Raw genomic sequence first — 21,728 nt, forward strand, 5'->3', positions numbered from 1 at the left:
ATATTTAACCGTCAAGGGAAACTGCATATTTCCACGACCATTTTTTCATTCATAATTTATGTGTCGGTCTTCCATCAAAAGAAAAGAATGAGAGGACGAAAACTTCTGGCACAGGACGTGGGAAGTTTAACCTTTTGTTTATGGTTTATGAAAACGAAAGTGAAATGAGAGAGAGAGAGAGAGAGAGAGAGAGAGAGAGAGAGAGAGAGAGAGAGAGAGAGAGAGAGAGAGGAAAGAATCCCTGTAAAGGTTATAAAAAAGTCAGATGATGGCGGGATGTTTGTCATTCGAGATCGTGCTTGTAATGAGATTATTATTTTTCTCCCCAACCCCTCCGGGTAGTCGGTGTCAAAAGATGTCATAAAGGCTGGGGAAGGAGGCTGGAGGCAGAAAATGACGTGTTACATTTTGAAGAGATGGTTGGGAACGACCAGATCTGGAATTGAAGTCAGGGGATTTCGTAGGAAAGTAAAACCTTTGCGTGTATGCATATGTGTGTTTTAGAGAGAGAGAGAGAGAGAGAGAGAGAGAGAGAGAGAGAGAACTAGATAAAGGTGTTTTTAATGGAAAGGTTAAAGGATGCAGCTAAATAGCAATGAACAGCAATGCTCGTAAATCTAAGCCAGTCCCTTACGACGCTCCTGATTGGCTGTTGATAGGCCAATGTCAGGGATGGGAACTCTCAGTCTCTCTCGAGAGTTCACATAGGCATGATGTATGTTCCATCTCTCCTGAGGTATACGTCTTTCAGGAGAGGTCGAACGTACATCCTGCCTATGTGAACTCTTTCGAGAGACTGAGAGTTCCCAGCCCTGTGATTGGCTTATCAACAGCCAATCAGGAGCGTCGTAAGGGAAGGACCTAGACATCAAATGCACGGTCGATGTGAATCTACTATAGTAGACATAAGACTCACTTCATTGTTTATTTGGTCTTTATCCCCTTTATATTTATGTTATTCATTTTATTTTTGGTTTTGATTTTGCGCCACTTCGCCAATTTTTCCCCCTTCTCATTCTCCTTGCTTCCTAACTCCGCTTCTTGAAGATAATTCGCCTCTCCTTTCTCTAGTATTCTTGTTACTTACTCCTCCTCCTCCTCCTCCTCCATGCTCTCCCTTTCTTGGCGATAATGGCTCGAAACCGAAGTCTGGCAGAGTTACCGAGTTCTTTAGCCAAAAGGAACCATTGGAAGGCATTACATTTTTCGATTAAACTTTGGCTATTCCTCGACTTTAGTTCAGCGGAAGCTCGGGCACCGTGGTGCCTCTTAAATGCTCATCAAATGCCTCAACTTTGGCACTCGCCAGGCGATCTTTGACGCCACTGGGAAAGCATTCCCAGCTGCACTATGACCCATCGGCTACTCTTTGTAATGGGTGCCTTGTAATGGGTGCCATCGTGATTTTCCCTTTACTGCCGACATTGATTTTATGACGAGTTTTCTGCTATTGCTGCTTTTCCTAATTTAATTATGCTCTCCTCTTCAGATTTAAATGTAATGCACTCATTTTAATTTTCTTGGATAATTGAAGATTTGCTTCAGTCGTAATTACCGATGTCGTCATTCCAGATAAGTTACGGAGACTATATATTACGATGATTTATTGGCTTCCTGTCTGTTTTTTTTTTTTTTTTTTTGTATAGCCTTTTCCTAATCTTAAAACGTCTTTTAAGTGATCCAGTGACAACAGGTATTTAGCCATTTTCCAACGAGTTTCTTATAAAGGTATTGTTGAGTGTTAACTATTGTTGCTGGTTACGATGGCAAAAAATAATAGGAGCTACTCCAGGGGAGAGAGAGAGAGAGAGAGAGAGAGAGAGAGAGAGAGAGAGAGAGAGAGAGAGGTCTGGTCTGGCAAACATGGCCACTTCATGTTAAGAGAGAAATTATTTCCTATTTGAGTCAAGAGAGTCTCTTCGTTCTTGGATTATGCAGTTGAGACGTATAGGACGCTATATCTTGCAAAAACACGAAAAAATCTCCTTCCTTTCTGTAAAGGAATCGGAAAATGATATAGGACTGAGTGAAAGGGGAGGAAAGATTGTTTCTCAAAAAGTGAAGTCAATAATTTTTTCCAATTAAATTTTTTTTTTCGCGTTGGACATACAATGTGATTTTATCAAAACACGTTTTGTAATAGGTCGAAGAAATGTTATCCACTATTCTGAACATTATTTTATTCTTCACCTGGTTATCGTGATTTTGCATAAAATTTCGTTTTACAGCGCTCATAATATGGCAAAGGAGTAATTATATATATATATATATATATATATATATATATATATATATATATATATATATATATATATGATGGAGAGAGAGAGAGAGAGAGAGAGAGGAGAGAGAGTGAGAGAGAGAGAGAGAGAGAGAGAGAGAGAAGAGAATTCATGCTGGAGCAATACTGATTTGATATTTATGGCACTCTTTTTCAGTTTTGTGAAAAACTTGAGATTATATCCTTCTTTCGTGGCTTCACCCCTCATCTGTTTAATCATTATGCAGTTTCCCTCTTTCAGTTTTCTCTGATTTTTTGCCGCTTTCATAATCACAGATTTATGTTATTCGAGAGTTCATTTTTGTTCCGTCCCTGAAGCCCTGTCCCTTTTCTCTGATAATTAACCCGATAATTAAAAGGGGAGGTAGTTAATGATTTCCCTTCTCACTGTCACGTCCAAACGCATTGCAAGCTTTCCCCCGAAGGAGAAAGCTTCGTGTTTCCAACAACAATTTACCTTCATGATCATAGTATGGGGATAAGTTTTCTGTCTGTTTTGGGAAGTAAGTATCTGTCTTATTATTCAACCGATCAAGGAATTTATTTTGCATTTTCATGCGAATGCCTACTTACTCTGAATGACAGGAACTATTCCGCTGGTATAGTGGTTAACTCGTGACATGCCACTCAGATGTCGCGGGTTCGCGTCTCCCCCGAGGGCGATAAAAAATCACTGGCTCTGTATCATGATCAGTTACTTCTGCAGTTTGGGGTCTGCTGTGGGAGGTTGAAACAACATTCTTTGGAAGGTTGGATTTCAAGTCACTGGCCCCTGTGTGCTTGTTCCAATGAAAAGGTTTCATCTACTGAATTAATAATAATAATAATAATAATAATAATAATGATGATGATGATGATGATAGGAAACACTAGGCACAATCCCAAGATCCCTGAAAAGGAATCTGGAAGATCTAGAGGCTGATGTAGCTCAGGACTCATGCACAAGAGTGTGATCCTAGAAACGGCGCACATAGTAAGAGAAGTGGAGGACTCCTAAGGAGGCAGGATGCGACCCGGAACCCCACACTATAAATACCACTCAGTCAAATTGGAGGACTGTGATAGACCCCCCCCAAAAAAAAAAAAAAAAAAAAAAAAAAAAAAAATAAATAATAATAATAATAATAATTAATAATAATAATAATAATAATAATAATAATATGAATAATAATAAATAATATAAGGTGGCGCCGTGGAGGAGTGGGTTAGGTCGTCAATGGACTTAAGTCAAGTTAAGCACATTGGGGCTGGTCAGTCGTTGGATGGGTGACCGCTCTCCTCGGCGTTGATTCCTTGGAAAGGATCTTTACCATATTTCCTCAGTCTAACTCAGCTGTAAATGAGTACCTATCCCTGATGGGGTAGGGTCCAGCTATGGGTTAAATAGCAAAACTCAGCAATGATGGAAAGAAATGAAGGTAATAAACGACAACGACGTTAAATGGAACCTCTGGCAACAGAGGAGCTTCGTCCGGCAACCAGGTATTCAACCCAATTGAAGGGGAAGACGGTCAGGTACTTGGAGGTCGTCATCCAGCAACTGATCACCACAACGATAGTAATCAACAGCCTGAGATTGGAGCTACAGAAGCAAAAAGGAAGAAATGGACAAGAGAAGAAAATAGGAAATATGGAGATGCTACATCAGAAGCAACCCGACGGAGAGAGGATATAGAAGAAGAGTGGTCAACATCTGGAATGAGAGGAATAACACCCCCCAAAACAGAGCAGAAGCTGCAGCAGGACCAAGTAAGGAACATAAAGAAAAAAGAACTGGCTCTCCCCAACAGAAAGAGAAGAACTGGAAAGGGAAATGTCACACGACAACGAATTACACGAACTGAGAGACGATGCCACAGAAGACGACAGGGAGAATGAGGTATCAAACAATGACACACGAAGAAACACCGACGAAGTAACAGAGAGGACGGAATGGGTTGAAAAGATTAGACAATGGATGGAGCCAGATACAGAGAGAACAAAGATCCCCTCCATGAAAGCCTACAACACCCAAGAAATTAAGGGAGAAAAACAAGTGAGGTCAAATGGAATAATGGGCATAATACACACCACCAGTATCACAGAAACAAACAACTTGGCATATGCAGGAGCAAGATTAGTAGCAGAACTGATGGGGATTCGAACACCAACGCCTGGAAAAGCAAATCATGGTGATGAGATCTGACTTGAGTAAACTGAAAGAGATGACAGAAAAAAGGCTAAGAAGCAAGAAAACAAGGGAGGAACTCAACGAGAAATACAAAGTACAAGAGAGGGGGACTAAACAAACACAATAGAGATGTAAAACAGAGGCTTAAGGCCAAAGCACATAAGATCCAACGGTACATGAACATGGAATAAGGGATACCAACAGAACAAACTATTCGGAACCAACCAGAAAGACTATATAGCCAACTAAGAGGGGAAGACAACCACCCAGAAATTCCTGAAGCCGAACCAAGGAAAACATATGGAGCAATGCGGTATCACACAACAAACATGCAACATGGCTCCAGGAAGTCAAGGAAGAAGAAACAGGAGAATAAAACAAAGATTCACAGACATCACGACAGACACAGTCAGACACACTAAAGAAAATGCCAAACTGGAAAGCCCCAGGTCCCGATGAAGTCCATGGATACTGGCTGAAAAACTTCAAGGCCCTACACCCACGAATAGCAGAACAACTCCAGCATTGTATCTCAATCACCATGCACCCAAATGGATGACCACAGGAAGAACTCCTTAGTACAAAAAAAAACAAGAGTAAGGGAAATATAGCCAGTAACTACAGGCCTATCACCTGCCTACCAATAATGTGGAAGTTACTAACAGGTATCATCAGTGAAAGGCTATACAACTACCTAGAGGAGACAAACCCACCTCCCCCCCCCCACAGAAAAGGCTGCAGAAGGAAGTGTAGGGGCACAAAACACCAGCTCCTGATAGACAAAATGGTAATGAAGAACAGTAGGTGAGAAGAAAACCCAACCTAAGCATGGCATGGATAGACTATAAGACAGCCTTCGACATGATACCACACACATGGCTAATGAATGCCTGAAAATATATGGGGCAGAGGAAAAACACCCATCAAGCTTCCTCAAAAATACAATGCGCAAAACTGGATGCAATACTTACAAGCTCTGGAATAAGACTAGCTGAGTTAATATCGGAGAGGATCTTCAGGGCGACTCACTGTCCCCACCACTCTTCGTAGTAGCCATGATTCCCATGACAAAAGTACTACAGAAGATGGATGCCTGGTACCAACTCAAGAAAAGAGGCAACAGAATCAACCATCTGATGTTCATGGACGACATCAAGCTGTATGGTACGGCATCAAGGGAATAGATACCCTAATCCAGACTGTAAGGATTGTATCTGGGGACATCAGGATGGAGTTTGGAATAGAAAATGCGCCTTAGTCAACATATAAAAAAGGCAAAGGGATAAAGCTACCAAGATGGGACAGCAACATCAAACACATAGATGAGACAGGATACAAATACCTGGGAATAATGGAAGGAGGGGATATAAACACCATAGATAAGGACACGATCAGGAAAGAATATATGCAGAGACTCAAGGCGATACTCAAGTCAAAACTCAACGCCGGAAATATGATAAAAGCCATAAAACCACATTGGGCAGTGCCAGTAATCAGATACAGCGCAGGAATAGTGGAATGGACGAAGGCAGAACTCCGCAGCATAGATCAGAAAACCAGGAAACATATGACAATACACAAAGCACTACACCCAAGAGCAAATACGGACAGACTATACATAACACGAAAGGAAGGAGGGAAAGGACTACTAAGTATAGAGGACTGCGTCAACATCGAAAACAGAGCACTGGGGCGATATCTGAAAACCAGTGAAGACGAGTGGCTAAAGATGCATGGGAAGAAGGACTAATAAAAGTAGACGAAGACCCAGAAGTATACAGAGACAGGAGAAAGACAGACAGAACAGAGGACTGGCGCAACAAACCAATGCACGGACAATACATGAGACAGACTAAAGAACTAGCCAGCGATGACACATGGCAATGGCTACAGAGGGGAGAGCTAAAGAAGGAAACTGAAGGAATGATAACAGCGGCACAAGGTCAGGCCCTAAGAACCAGATATGTTCAAAGAACGATAGATGGAAATAACATCTCTCCCATATGTAGGAAGTGCAATACGAAAAATGAAACCATAAACCACATAGCAAGCGAATGCCCGGCATTTGCACAGAACCAGTACAAAAAGAGGCATGATTCAGTGGCAAAAGCCCTCCACTGGAGCCTGTGCAAGAAACATCAGCTACCTTGCAGTAATAAGTGGTACGAGCACCAACCTGAGGGAGTGATAGAAAACGATCACGCAAAGATCCTCTGGGACTATGGTATCAGAACGTGACGTTGATTGACAAAGTCAAGAAGAAAGTATCACTCATTGATGTCGCAATACCATGGGACACCAGAGTTGAAGAGAAAGAGAGGGAAAAAATGGATAAGTATCAAGATCTGAAAATAGAAATAAGAAGGATATGGGATATGACAGTGGAAATCATACCCATAATCATAGGAGCACTAGGCACGATCCCTGAAAAGGAATCTAGAAAAACTAGAGGCCGAAGTAGCTCCAGGACTCATGCAGAAGAGTGTGATCCTAGAAACGGCACACATAGTAAGAAAAGTGATGGACTCCTAAGGAGGCAGGATGCAACCCGGAACCCCACACTATAAATACCACCCAGTCGAATTGGAGGACTGTGATAGAGCAAAAAAAAAAAAAATAAAAATAATAATAATAATAATAAGGCTCCTTGAATATTTAACCAGGGGAGTAGTATTCAAACATAAGGATTTCACATCTCTGTTTCTGTTCTTGATTGAATATTTACAAGAACGTTTGGACAGAATTGGTTGGGCCTTGGCAGATTTACTAGGTGACCTTCACGAGATGTTTTAAATTGCTGGAAAAATCAAAATAAAGTTGAGATGGTTTCCATATCAACAGATTGTTACAAGCGCCTCATTGGCGTGGTTGGTATGGTCTTTGCCTGTCACCTCGGTGGCCGTGAGATCGATTCTCGATCATTCCACTGAGGGGTCAGAGATGTGTATTTCTGGTGATAGAAGTTCACTCTCGACGTAGTTCGGAGGTCACGTAAAGCCGTTGGTCCCGTTGCTGAATAACCACTGGTTCCATGCAACGTAAAAACACCATACAAGCAAACAAACAGAAAATAGATCGTTACCTTAAGCATATACTTTTCCAGAAAATGAATCATCTCTAGGTAACCCTGGAATATCTTCTATCATATTCTTCCATATTCTATTCACATGTTTTGGGGATATTTTTCTGTAATACAAGCAGACACAGTTGGAAGGAGATTAATGTCAAGCTGAGAGCGTTTGCCTCAGTTGGTATAATAAAGTTTTTAGTGGATATAGTAATGCTATTTATAATTATCATCATTCATTTATAGATATCGCCCACCTACATTCATCCTGTATTATTAAAATTAGGTATAGGTTTCATCTATATCTGTTGCTGATATAATGATTTGAATGGCTATTCACTTACTTTACTACTCCTCTTTAAAGAAATCCCAATAAAGTCTCTTTAAAAGTCTAAAGGATATATATTAACGAGGATTTTGATAACACCCCAGTAAGTCAGACCATTAAAAGATTCTAAAGAACAAGCAGCAAGTGGTATGACTGATATTATCACGCGAGTGAAAGGCCCCGAAAATTCCGAGTGCATCGGAGGCTCGCATTTAAATCCCACACACGTTGGTTGGCAGTCATCGCCGCCGCCCAACTACGCGCTCGCATGCACCTTAATCAGGTGTTTATGCCCTGTGCAACAATGAAGCTGTTTATATTTCAATGCCACATCAATACTACTGACTCTAAAATTATCCCGGATGAAGGCAACGTAACGTTTGTAGATCAAAGGGAGCCTCTGTTTACGATTCGGCGGATTCCGTCGGCGGCTCGTAAAAAGTCAAACAAAGTCGGCGGGGGTGTCTCCTACACCCACCTGCCTACACTCGCACGTCCCTAGTACACCCACACGCGCTCCTCATGTGCCTACATGTGCCGGGCTGCACGGACATCGACACAAGCAGGCTCATATTTTTGGGATCGTTTACTTACGTCGGCGCTCATCTACATAAAGGCGCGTTGATCAGCATGCACGTGCATTCTAAAACTCATGAATGCACTTGTGTATGAGCGTTAACGTATGTAAAAATGGCCATCCTTGCTCTGATACGGTAGAACACACGTGGGAAGGTATATACATACGAGAATATCGTCACCTTTACATGCATCGGTATTTGTTTGCTTACAACATCTCTCATGTATACAAGTATGCCTATGCTGAAGATGATGTGATAAGTTTATACAAACATGCAGTACGAAGACTTCATGGGTGCACATGCGTGGGAAACACCGACATGCACAAATGACTAAATCCTCGCGAATCAAGCGTTTTAGACTTCACACAACGTGGGTGTACGCAAAGGAACATTTTTACGGAACCCTGTTAATCACCTGCGTGCTTACGTATGCAGGCCCCACAACTGAACTGGCTTGCAAGTGTGTTTACACGTGTGGATTGATACACACATGCAAAGAACTATCTTGAAACCCAAACACGCTTACACCTACATCCAAGTGTTCATATGTATGCTTACAACTGTGTACGAATGCCCCTTCGTATAATCGTACACTTGCCTCTACTTACAATGACTACCTCATATATGCTTATATTTGCCCTGACACACAGTCTCATATACCATGCACCAACGGACAGATTTCCCAATACTTGTATATACAGTCCACACGTGTCCAAGCTTAAACTCAAAATTCACATTTTTAATTTCTCGTTCCTTTGCGGTAATGTTTCCACGTGTCTCATTTGCGCGCATGCGCTCATTCTGTTTTCCAGCCGAACCAAAGCATTGAAGGTTATCATGCCGTGACCTTCCCCCCCCCCCCCCCCCCCCCCCCCCCCCCACCCCCCCCCCCCCCCTCCCACCCCCCCCCCCCCCCCCCCCCCCCCCCCACCTCCCCCCCCCCCCCCCCCCCACCTCCCCACCTCCCCAGTATTTCATAAACACAAAACTATTTCAAAGTTTTGAACTCTCGGGGCGAATCTCATACGCTGGCGTTGTCGCTGACATTCCTAGTCATTGAAGTTGTTGAAGCGACTGTCACTTCAAAAATTGATTTTTACCAAGTCATTGTTTAGCTGCACACGCGATTTCTTCCGTGAATTTAGCTTGGATGTCTGTCAGAAAATCGTGGAGACTTTTTTTCCCCCTTTTTTGCTTTTTAAAGTAAACATCAAAAGCACCTTTGTGAACTGCGATTGCTGCTGATTCATGATCCTGATAGAGAGAGAGATGTTGGCGTACAAAGCCATTTTGAGAGTGCAAACTTTCGATATGAATGAGTTCATTTGTGCATGTACTTTTATGCTTTAGTTTGTTGCTTAATATGCAAATGATATAGACCCTACATTGACTTTTATGAAACAGGACATTTGTAGCGCTTGTATGTATGTATGTGTGTCTGATTTTGAAGGAGACTAGTGAATTCTTCATTTCCTTTCTTGGGAAGTAGAGCTACTTGATATGAAAATGAAATCTTTTCTGAATGGGCTCCATACAGCTTCAGGGACAAAACTGGCATTTCGATGTTGATATAATCAATATTCACTTCATTTTTTTTCTCTCTCTAAATTTGGAGGCTACTATCTATAAACAGTGCAGGTTTCATAGACGGTTAATTTATACATACTGTATTTTAGTTCTCATAAAATATTAAGAAACAGAAGACGTTTTTGTAAAATGATTGGAAAATCAGAGCGTTTGAACGTTCAGTGACAAGTGATAGTAATTGTTTAGCCTTTGCAAAAACTTGGTCTGTTATAAAAGCCACCTGAATGTTATAAGAATAATTCGTTAACATGAAGGAATAATAATCATCACCTTTTATTTGTCATTGTAAGCTAAGTTATAGTCCATGTTCTTGAAATACGTGATGCAGTAGCCAACTGTGACCAAACAAGCGTCCTTTTTCAATTTCTTATTTTTAAGATAACTGGCAACATTTAATAAAGAAATTTCGCACTGGGTTTTACTGCGACCACAAAGATTCAATTTGCTTTTGAAATGTCACCCCGAAATTATTCTTATTTTCCTATTTTATATTCTTGAATATTTAATTTTATCGAAATGTGTCGTTGGTGGTGGCTCCGGGACAAATGACAATTGGAGGTATATTGTTTGGCTAGTGATTGTTAGAGAGCAATGTTGATAGTCTATGAAGCTGCAGACAAACGTAAAGGGCGACCGATAGAATAAACAAAATAGATATATTTATATTTTGCTTATACTTTCAAGACCAAAATCAATATCTCCGAAAATCAACAATCATTTCATCAAAAAAATAAAACAGGAGGTCAGTGGCTAATTGATTTAACTCAAAATTACGTTTAAGATTTTTTTACGGTAGATAGCAGCAACAACTTCCCTTTGGATTTTCTTTCATGCAGAGTTTGAGAAGTTTTCGCTTTACTTACCGTGAAATTGAAATGACCGAGTATTTGATGTTAGCACTTATGTTGGTTCATCATCTGTACTATTCCTGGGGCTTTAGGGCTGATTTCTAGTAATTTTATTGATAAGTTGTTTTTAACATATCTGGTTTAATAGCAGTCTAGTGTATGCTAGGGGAATTGATCTCGATGAATGATAAATTGTGTACACACACATGCATATGTATAGGTATGCACATATGCATACACATACACAAACACACACCAGTATGTGTTGATCGAAGTCTAAGCAGTGTTTTATTTACTTGGAGATTATTCGACTTTGGTAGGTTATATTTGGTTGGGGGGGGGGGGGGGGTGGACAGGTCATATGATTAGCAACTTCATCCCAAAATAACCCTCTGCATATGAAGTCTCCTCCTGTTTGAGGAAAAAGTTTGTTATATATTATATATATGTATGTATATATATATATATATTATTATATATATATATTATATATATATATATAATATATATAATAAATATATATAACAGCCACGCTGTGAAAGATGAAGGACAGGAACACGATGAGATTCACATTTTGCATTAATCCTACGTTTCGTGACAACATCGCCACATCTTCAGGGGTTTTCTACAAAATGAAATGTAATATTTTTAATATAAAATAAGAGCAGATTACAATATCCAATAAATGAAAAAGCTGTGTCTGTGTGTGTGTGTTTAATGTATATTCATGATCGAAAATTAGTTTTAAACGGCTTGCGGCACTAATGAAATAAACCTTGTATGATTCCCGACAAGCTGGCTGAATTTGAACGCAGTCTTCAAGCCTGTTGTACTTCTGTTGGACTAAACTGTGAACTAGGGTCCTGATAATTAGACTACTATGAGACATCACAGTCAGGATGAGGATTGTCGTGAGGCAATGAGACTCATCCGTCAAGATTTGCTAAAAAACCAGTGTAAGGTTGATACCCGAAGTCACGCCGGCTAAGTGAAAGAAAGATTTATATTAGAGATATATGTGTATGTGTACGTAAGTGCGTGTGTATGAGAGAATGTAAACAAATGGAAATCGAAATCTGGAAAACGAACCAAAGGAAACATCTTAGTTAGAAAGTCATATTTATGGAAATAGGGGAGGCTCAGTTAGAAAGTCATATTTATGGAAATAGGGGAGGCTCAGTTAGGAAGTCATATTTATGGAAATTGGGGAGGTTGAATGTGGGTTCTGGATTCATGTAGAAAAGTAAAGTTTTCCCGTTATTAGAGTACCGTATGACTAAAGTTATAGAGATGGATATCGGCAGGTGGTAGACTGAAAAGCGAATAAGCTTTTATGACTCGAGAGAGGAAGAGGGAACGTACTATAGACAACAAAATGGCGTGACAATATGAACATGAGATTTGGTATATCTTTATGGTGGTTTTTTGAGGATGCAGTCTGTCGAAAGTATTTTAAAATTGCGTGTGTGAGCGAGTTGGTTGACTGTGGCTAGTCTTGTAGAACGGGAGACAAAATAGTTTCAAAATAGTTTTAGATAGCTTTAGAGCCGTCCAAACAATGGTCATGTTTGTCAGACAGACGTGGAAATGTTTCTGTACTGTTTCCACAAAACTTATCAATAACATTTGGCCAGATCTTTCGATTATTTTGACGAATTCGGAATGATCCTCTGTATGGAAAATCAAAACTCCTTCACAATGACCGATTGAAATCCTCAGTGGCGTGGTCGGTATGGTGTCGGCAGGCCACCTCGGTGGCCGCGAGTTCGATTCTCGGACATTCCATTGAGGAGTGAGAGATGTGTATTTTTGGTGAGAGAAGTTCACTCTCGACGTGGTTCGGAAGTCACGTAAAGCCGTCGGTCTCGTTGCTGAATAACCACTGGTTCCATGCAATGTAAAAACACCATACAAACTAACAAACAAACAAACAAAACAAACAGTGACCTATTGCTTTTAGAATAAGAATATTATTTAGGACACATTGAATGAACAAAGTAGTAAATTCTGAGTAAACACGAATGGCTGAATATACAAGAAAATATGTGAACATCGCACATACTCAGATTCGTATCTACTTCATTAGCGAGATTGCAATGATATACTAAACTTCCCTTCACGTAGTTTTCGGTAGTTTATTGGAATGATAACAGTAACTCTGAAAATCAGGGTATCAATCATAATTTCTCTTTGCTTCTGATTATCATTTGATTTTAAGAAATTTAGTCTGTCAAGCAAGAGTGGGCCACATCACATCAGACCTTTCACATCTCAAGACCGTGAAAAGAGGGAGTTAGAGAGGTTGGAAAGGCAAGACAACGAGATTAAGAAAAATGAAGTAAAAAAAACAGATGAAGCACAGGGATCTAGAAGTGGAACTGTGAGAAAACTCCACAAGCGCTTTTATAAGTAATTGTCAGAGAGCGTGCAGAGCAAGAGAGAGGAAAGGAAAGGGGGAATGGAGGTAAAGTAAAATGGCCAAATATGGAAGTAGCTAGGCGCCGAAGTAACGCTGTGAACAGCTTGCGGTAATGCCTACTGTGCACCTCGTGTGGAGCACTGACGGCACCACTCCCCTCCTAGGTGCTTCTGATTATGAGGTTATCGACTTTAGAGCAGACGATGTATTGATACCATTTAATTATTTTCCTTTTGTCCAACTGGGGATTGGTTATCCCGTTTGATGCATGACTATTTTTCATTCTGACTAGGGAACAACAAACGAGTAAATATCTAACGTTGTTGCTGTTGTGTATATAAGAAAAATACTTGCATTGTATACGTTCGCTTAGTAGGCATCACTAAAAGTACCAATTGATGAATGTTATGCAACTGGAATTAAAAGAAAGATTTTGCAATTTCATATTCCGTGTATGTGGTGCTACACGCTCCAATTGTTAATTCAGATAAAAATCTCGATATGATTAGATTGGTTCTCATTTGGGACATACTTCACGATGCCTACCACAACAGCTAATTAATTCTTGGCTTATTTATTGACGATGTGCAGTCGGATATAATTGGAAATTCTTATTTATACTATCACAACGATGAATGTTAACATTTGGATCATTCACGCGCCAGATCTTTCCAAGAATTCGTCATATTCGTAAAGATTTTATTTCTGTTTTTCAGAAATCGTTTCACAAATCCCCCGATTCGAGGATCAGTCCGCCAATTTTGCAGAGCGTTTGTGTTTTGAAGATTTTCGGACGTGTGTCTAGCAGTCCAACGCTGTTTCGAGCGCAACAGTTATGTTTCATAACGTCAAGAGCACCGCTGAAATATCGACATGCTGCGAGCCATCATCAATTTCGTATCGAAACCTCGCACGCGCCCGTTATTATGAAACACGTCTGAAACCGCCTGGCCTGTATTTCATATCAATGGTTTCGCGTTTCGCTCTTTTTATGAGTGTGTCTGTACACACACAAACACACACATATATGTATATATAAATTTATATATATTTACTATATATATATATATATATATATATATATATATATATATATATATATATATATATATATATATACATAAATGTGTGTATATATATATATATATATATATATATATATATATATCTATATATATATATATATATATATATATATATGCATATATTATATATTTGCAATAGCCGTAGTGATATCGACTACATAATTCTTCTAATTATTGGAAACGCGTGGAGAAACTCTACTCAACTTATTGGGATTCGATCCCACGTACTGTAGACACTGTATCTATCTATCTATCTATCTATCTCTATATATATATATATATATATAAAATATATAATATATATTATATAATATATGATATATATATAGTCTTATATGTGTGTTGTGTTGGGTGTGTGTGGTATATAACCTTAATTATAATATATAAATATTATTATGTATATTGTGTGTGTGTGTGTGTGTGTTGCGTGTGTGTGTTTGTGTTTGTATGTATGATGTGTGTGTTTCTGTGTGTATATATATATATATATATATATATATATATATATATATATATATATATATATATATATATATATATCTCGTTAGTGGTACGCAAAAGTTCCATTATTGGGCTGGAAGCGAGTGGACGTGTCGATGCGGCGTAACATTTGGTATTTCATTAACTGCAGCGTTATTTTTCTTACCCTGTCTAGATCCGATAATTGAGTTAGGAGAGCTGGCGGTGGTCCCAGTTCATAGAGGTTGTTTAATAAATCTGGTCTATTATTAGACAGAGGATCTTGCATAAAACCTGTTTGTATGTTGCAAACGAGTTAAAAATGGTAGGCGAGGCTGTCAGATATATTGCATGATTTATGGAATCATTATAAACTGCAAGTACTGAGATGTAAGTTGTATAGGGTATATATATATTTATATATATATATATATATATATATATATATATATATATGTGTGTGTGTGTGTGTGTGTGTATTTATATAGTATAGATATATACAAAGAGAGAGAGAGAGAGTTGCCAGTGCCTTAGACGCACGACTACTGCTACCTTTTAAAACAGAAATACCAAGATTAGAATCTACGGTTAAATATATATATATATATATATATATATATATATATATATAGTATATATATAATATATATATATAGTGCATATACATATATATATATATATATATATATATATATATATATATATATATATATATATATATATAATAAGGAACCTGAATTTATAATACTTCATGAGACTGATTCTAGCTTAGTGCATATATTTTAATAATTTCGATTTTTTTTATGAGAGAGACCCTTACATCTTATTCGGGTTGCCCCAGGTCCCTCAGTGTGAGGCACCTCTAATGTCTACCAGAGAGTTGCTAGTACATCTTCCGGTATATTTTGCATCCTCCAATCTTGGATGGTCTGGGATGCAGCTTAGATATTTGTCGAGCTTATTCTTAAACACATCTACGCTCACTCCTGATATATTCCTCAGATGAGCTGGCAATGCATTGAACAGACGCTGCATTATCGATGCTGGTGCGTAGTGGATTAATGTCCTGTGTGCTTTCCTTATTTTTCCTGGTATAGTTTTGGGCACTATTAATCTACCTCTGCTTGCCCTTTCTGATATTTTTAGCTCCATGATGTTTTCGGCAATTCCTTCTATCTGTTTCCATGCCAGAATTATCATGTAGCGTTCTCTTCTCCTTTCTAGACTATATAATTTTAAGGATTGTAGTCTTTCCCAGTAGTCAAGATCCTTAACTTCTTCTATTCTAGCTGTAAAGGACCTTTGTACACTCTCTATTTGTGCAATATCCTTTAGATAGTGTGGGTACCATATCATATTGCAATATTCAAGTGGACTACGAACACATGTTTTATAAAGCATAATCATGTGTTCAGCTTTTCTTGTTTTGAAGTGGCGTAACAACATTCTCATTTTTGCTTTACATTTTGCCAATAGAATTGCTATTTGATCATTGCATAACATGTTCATATTCATCATCACACCAAGGTCTTTAACTGCTTCCTTATTTGTGATTGTCTCATTATTAGGTCCCCTATATGCATATAGCTTTCCTTCTCTGTCTCCATAATTTATTGATTCAAATTTATCAGAGTTAAATACCATCCTATTTACCTCTGCCCAATCATATACTTTGTTAAGGTCTCTTTGTAGCGCGTTCCTATCTTCATCACAAGTAATTTCTCTACTTATTCTTGTGTCATCGGCGAAACTACTCACTACCGAGTCCTTAACATTACTGTCTATGTCTACAATCATAATAACAAACAGTAATGCAGCTAACACCGTACCTTGTGGCACACCGGATATTACCTTAGCTTCATCCGATTTCTCATCGTTTGCAATAACTATCTGTTTTCTGTTATGTCAAAATTCTTTAACATCTTCCTACTTTATCCACTATATTATGTTTTCTAATTTTCTTCGCTAATATATTATGGTCTACCTTGTCAAAAGCTTTTGCAAAGTCTAGGTAAACCACATCTGTTTCATTTCTGCTTTTCATATTTTTGTATATGTTCTCACGGTGGACTAACAGTTGGGTTTGTGTACTTTTTCCGGGTACGAAACCATGTTGTCCTATATTAAACAAATTATTTTTTATTAAATGTTTCATAATATTTTTCTTCATTATCCTTTCATACACTTTCATAAAATGTGATGTTAGACTCACAGGCCTATAATTACTTGCCTCTAGTCTTGATCCACTTTTGAAAGTAGGGGTAATATATGCTAATTTGTGCTCATCATAAATCTTGCCTGTATCTACACTTTGTCTTAATTAATAATATTGCAAGTGGCTTTGCGATAGAATGAACTACTTTCTTTAACAAAATAGCAGGGACACCATCAGGCCCTGCAGCAGCTCCATTTTTAATTTCATTAATAGCTTGCACAATATCAGATTCATTAATATCTATGTCTGCTAGATATTCACTATTTTCGTCCCTTACTTCTATATCATTATCTTCATTATCAATTCTAGGGGTGAATTCTCTCTTATATCGTTCTGCCAATATGTTGCATATTTCCTTTTTTTCATTCGTTAATCTCCCCTCAATTCTTAGAGGGCCTATTTCTATTCTTCTTTTATTCATCTTTTTCGCATACGAGTATAATAGTTTGGGGTTTTGCTTGATATTTACTAGGGTTTTTTTCTTCCAAGTCCCGTTTTTCATTTTCTTTTGATTGTATAATCTTTTGTTCTGCATTTTCTATCTTACTTTTTAGTTCTATAACTTTCCATGCATTTTTTTTTCTTTTTCTTTTGCAAGACCTTTTTTCCACTTTCTGATTTTCTGGAACAAGATCCTTCTGTCTCTTGGTATGCATGAATGATGTTTACTTTTCTTCTTCGGTATATATTTATCCACTATTTTCTCTAATATTTTATATAATATCTCCGTATTTACCCTTATATCATCACTTACGAAAATGTTATCCCAATCTTTGTTTAATTCTTCATTTACTTCTGATCATTTTATATTTTTACTGTAGAAGTTGTATTTTCCATATCCTTCCCACTTTTTCATTTCTTGCTTATCTCTGTTTTCACTTGCTTTGGAATGGACTGTTAATTCTATGACATTATGGTCTGAAATACTCGCATTATAAACTATTATTTCTTTAACATAATTCACCTTGTTCACAAATACGAGGTTTAAAGTATTTTCCTTTCTTGTTGACAGGTGATTTATTTGTTGAATGTTGTATTCTAGTAGCATATCTAATAGCTTTTCGAATTGCCTCTTATCTTCTGCACTACTATTACTCTCTTTTTTATATGTATAAATACAACCACAATCTCCTATTCGTTCTTTCCAGTCTACGAAAGGAAAGTTAAAGTCTCCGGAAAGGAGAATAGTCCAGTCCTTGTGATTTCTACATATATCATCCATATTGTGTCAAACTCTTTAGTATTAGGGGGTCTATATATTACTATGTTCATTAATTTTTCAGATTCAAATTCTACCGCTATTAGTTCACATTCTGAGTTACTATATTTCTCATATATTTTTCCTTGTTTTTTGTCTTTCCCATATATTGCGGTTCCCCCTTGATTCCTATTTTTTCTATCTGATCTATAAGTTTGGAACCCTTTTATTTGATCGTCATTCCCAGTCTCTTGGGAATACCAGGTTTCACTTATATTCATTATATCTATTTTCTTTTCAATTTGGGTTAGTACTAAGTACTCTATTTTTCTTTTTGAGTTACTCGTAACTAAACCCTGCGCATTCATCACTATGATGGTTTGCGTGTTTTCTCCTTCATTTAATATGGGTAATCATAAGGATTTTCCCATGTTCTGGTATGTTGTTCTTTTCTTCATTTCCAGAAATTCTGACATTAAAAAATCCAACTTTTCCATAATATTTGATCTTCCTTCATCATAATTATTCATTTTGTGTCTGAATCTGCAATTTTCTCCGTATCTGCAATATCCTCTTGCATCATAAATACAGTTCTTATCTCTTGAGCTGTATCTTAGAGCTGATGCTTGGAAATATTTTGCTGACACACCATATCGTGGTGATCGCTTGCTTTTTTCCTTCACCTGATATTCTTTGTTCCTCTTTTTATTTGTTTCTTTCTTATTTTGGATTTTATTATTTGATTGATAATTTATTTGATTTTGATTCATGGCTATAGGGTGCATATATTTACATTTTTTGTCGAACTTACATCCTTTTCCTTCTTTTAGGTTTTTGCATATTTTTGGATGTAGATCTCTGCAATCATCCTCATAGCCGTCTAGGTATGCACATTTACAATAGATTTCATAGTTGTGACATACCTTGGGATGTTTGTAGTAACATCTTTCTCCGAATCTGCAATTCCCTCTTTTCAAAAGGTTGCAGACTTTGTCTTTCTTGTCTATTTTTTCCTCTTTCCAATCAGTGTGCAGATCTGGATAGAGCCTCTTCGGGATTTTCTTTTGTGTTGTCACGTCAATTTATTTCTTCGTATGTATGCTGCTTGATTGCCTCATGTGTAGTATCAATGAGTATCTCTGCATCCATACTTTTTAATCTTGGTTCTTTGTTTTTCCTTATTTTTTCTGTCCATTTCAGTTTTGTTTACTGCTCTTCCATTTTCCTCTTCATCTTCTTCCTCTTCCTCTTCTTCCTCATCCTCAACTATTTGTACATTCAGTCTTGATTTAATAACATTGTCTATCCATGATAGACATGTTGAGCAAAATATTCTAGTATCCTTTCTCATATCTTGCATTACTTCAGCACATTGAGGATGCGTCGGAATGTTACATGCAGAGCATTTTCTGATCAGGTTTTGTGGATTAACTATGCTATACCACACCTTACACAGTTTGCATGCTTTTGGCATTCTTTTTCCTATTGCATCAATTAGGATATTCACAATGTTCACCTTATTCATTTTCTTTGTCGGAATATGTTGATTTATGTATATTTTCTTTATGAGTCTCTTGACCACTTGGATTTTATTTGGAACTTCTTCAATTATTTTCAAGATGTTTTCTGTTGATTTGTTCCAGTTTGAAGGATCATATCCTTCTAATATATCTATGAATGCTTTTGTATCTTTTTGGTTAGGGCTGTTGTTGATCTCATTGATGAGAAATGCCAGCTCCCTTCCTGCTACCTCATTGTATTGCGAATCTGCTAAACACGCTAAATTTCGCCATTTTTTTCCACAGTTGGAACTTACTGCCATCTTGATCTGATTTACAGTATTTCACTTGATAAACTAACTTAGTAGACGCTTTATACTACTATTTTCACACTAATCTTATCACCGACAGTTCACGAACACTTCTAGATATTTATAAATTTCCAGACGTATGTTAAACGCGTGATATCTGTTGATTAATCAGACTGTGCGCAGTAACGTCTCACCAAGCCCAAAATGGCGAGAAACTGAGAAAGAGAGAGAGAGAGAGAGAGGAGGAAGAAGGAGAAGCGAGAGAGAGAGAGAGAGAAGAGAGATAGAGAGAGAGAGAGAGAAGAGAGAGAGAGAAGCCCAGCCTTCCCTCCGATCATGACAATTAAGTTGGTACCATCGGATTCGGGAAGGGTTTCCTACAAAAATAAGTGCTCTATTATAAACTGTATTCCATAATTGGTTCCAAAATAAGTAAAATTAGTATAAAACGAAATGTTATTCTGTTGACTTTTACTCACTACGATTAATTTTTAGTCGGTCTTTTCTGCAAAATCGTGCATTAGTTGTGCAATCGTTGCTTCATTGCAACGGTGTAATCAAGGATTTGCTTGTCCTGTGCAACAGGTAAACACCGGTCCGTCTTCAACGGCCATTAGGAAGATTTGTTATGAACAAGCTTTAAGAATCGCGCCACTCTGGGAATCTAATTTTACAAAACAGTACCTGTTACTCCATTCATACTCGTACTGTACTTTCTCGTTAAAGTCTTGACAGAACTATTTACACACTTGAAAAAATATTGCATACAGAAAGTTGAATATTGCGACCTGCGTATTTATTACCATTAGTGTTCATTCACTCGTGTGCATACATTCTTTTTATCTCATTTATCAGTTGGTTTATCGACTCGTGTGATTTTTTATTTTTTTTATTTGATTCATTACATATTTTTATGACGGATTCAATCACCATTATTTACATGTCATTGTGTGCATGAGAGCCAGTTGTTTACGTGCGAAACGTCAAATTTTCTCTCTCTCTCTCTCTCTCTCTCTCTCTCTCTCTCTCTCTCTCTCTCTCTCTCTCTCTCTCTCTCTCTCGCGGAGTTAATCTGCTTTTTACAGCTGTAGTTTAAAGTGGAATACAAACCAAGTTTCACTCTTGACACCCCAATCTGGCCAACAGAGAATTAACAGGCTTAATGGTGCCATTTATTTTCCGACGAACTCTTAGCAGCATTTTTCCACCGCGAGGGCAAGGGTCCTCTTGCCGCTGCCGGCCTTGAATGCCTCTGTGTGTATGCGTGTGTGTGTGTGCGTGCGTGGCTATGCAGTCTACATGTATAAACGTAATGCATCTGCAGTGTGTTTAAAACCATTCGTGTTATAGGATAAATTTTTTTTATCGTTGCTGTTATCCTGATTTCTTTTGTTTTGGTCATTGCTAAAGAAATGTTCAGTATCATCGCCTTGTTATTTTGGATGTTGAAATATTAAAGTTGGAGGGAATAATTCTATATGTTTAAGTGTCGCGAAAACATGATTATCAGTATTATTATGCATTTATGGTTTCTATACTTCTTATTGAAACTAAAAATCGGCTTAAAGGGTTATCATGATTCTTGTATTGGGAAGATTCCACCAATATCTTTTTTTTTCACATTTGTATGAGAAATCTGTGTTGTCATACTGACGGTGCCTTTTGCAAACTTCATCAAACCCT

Source organism: Macrobrachium nipponense, chromosome 15 (genome assembly GCF_015104395.2).
Source record: "Macrobrachium nipponense isolate FS-2020 chromosome 15, ASM1510439v2, whole genome shotgun sequence".
In the NCBI taxonomy this organism is placed as follows: Eukaryota; Metazoa; Arthropoda; class Malacostraca; order Decapoda; family Palaemonidae; genus Macrobrachium; species Macrobrachium nipponense.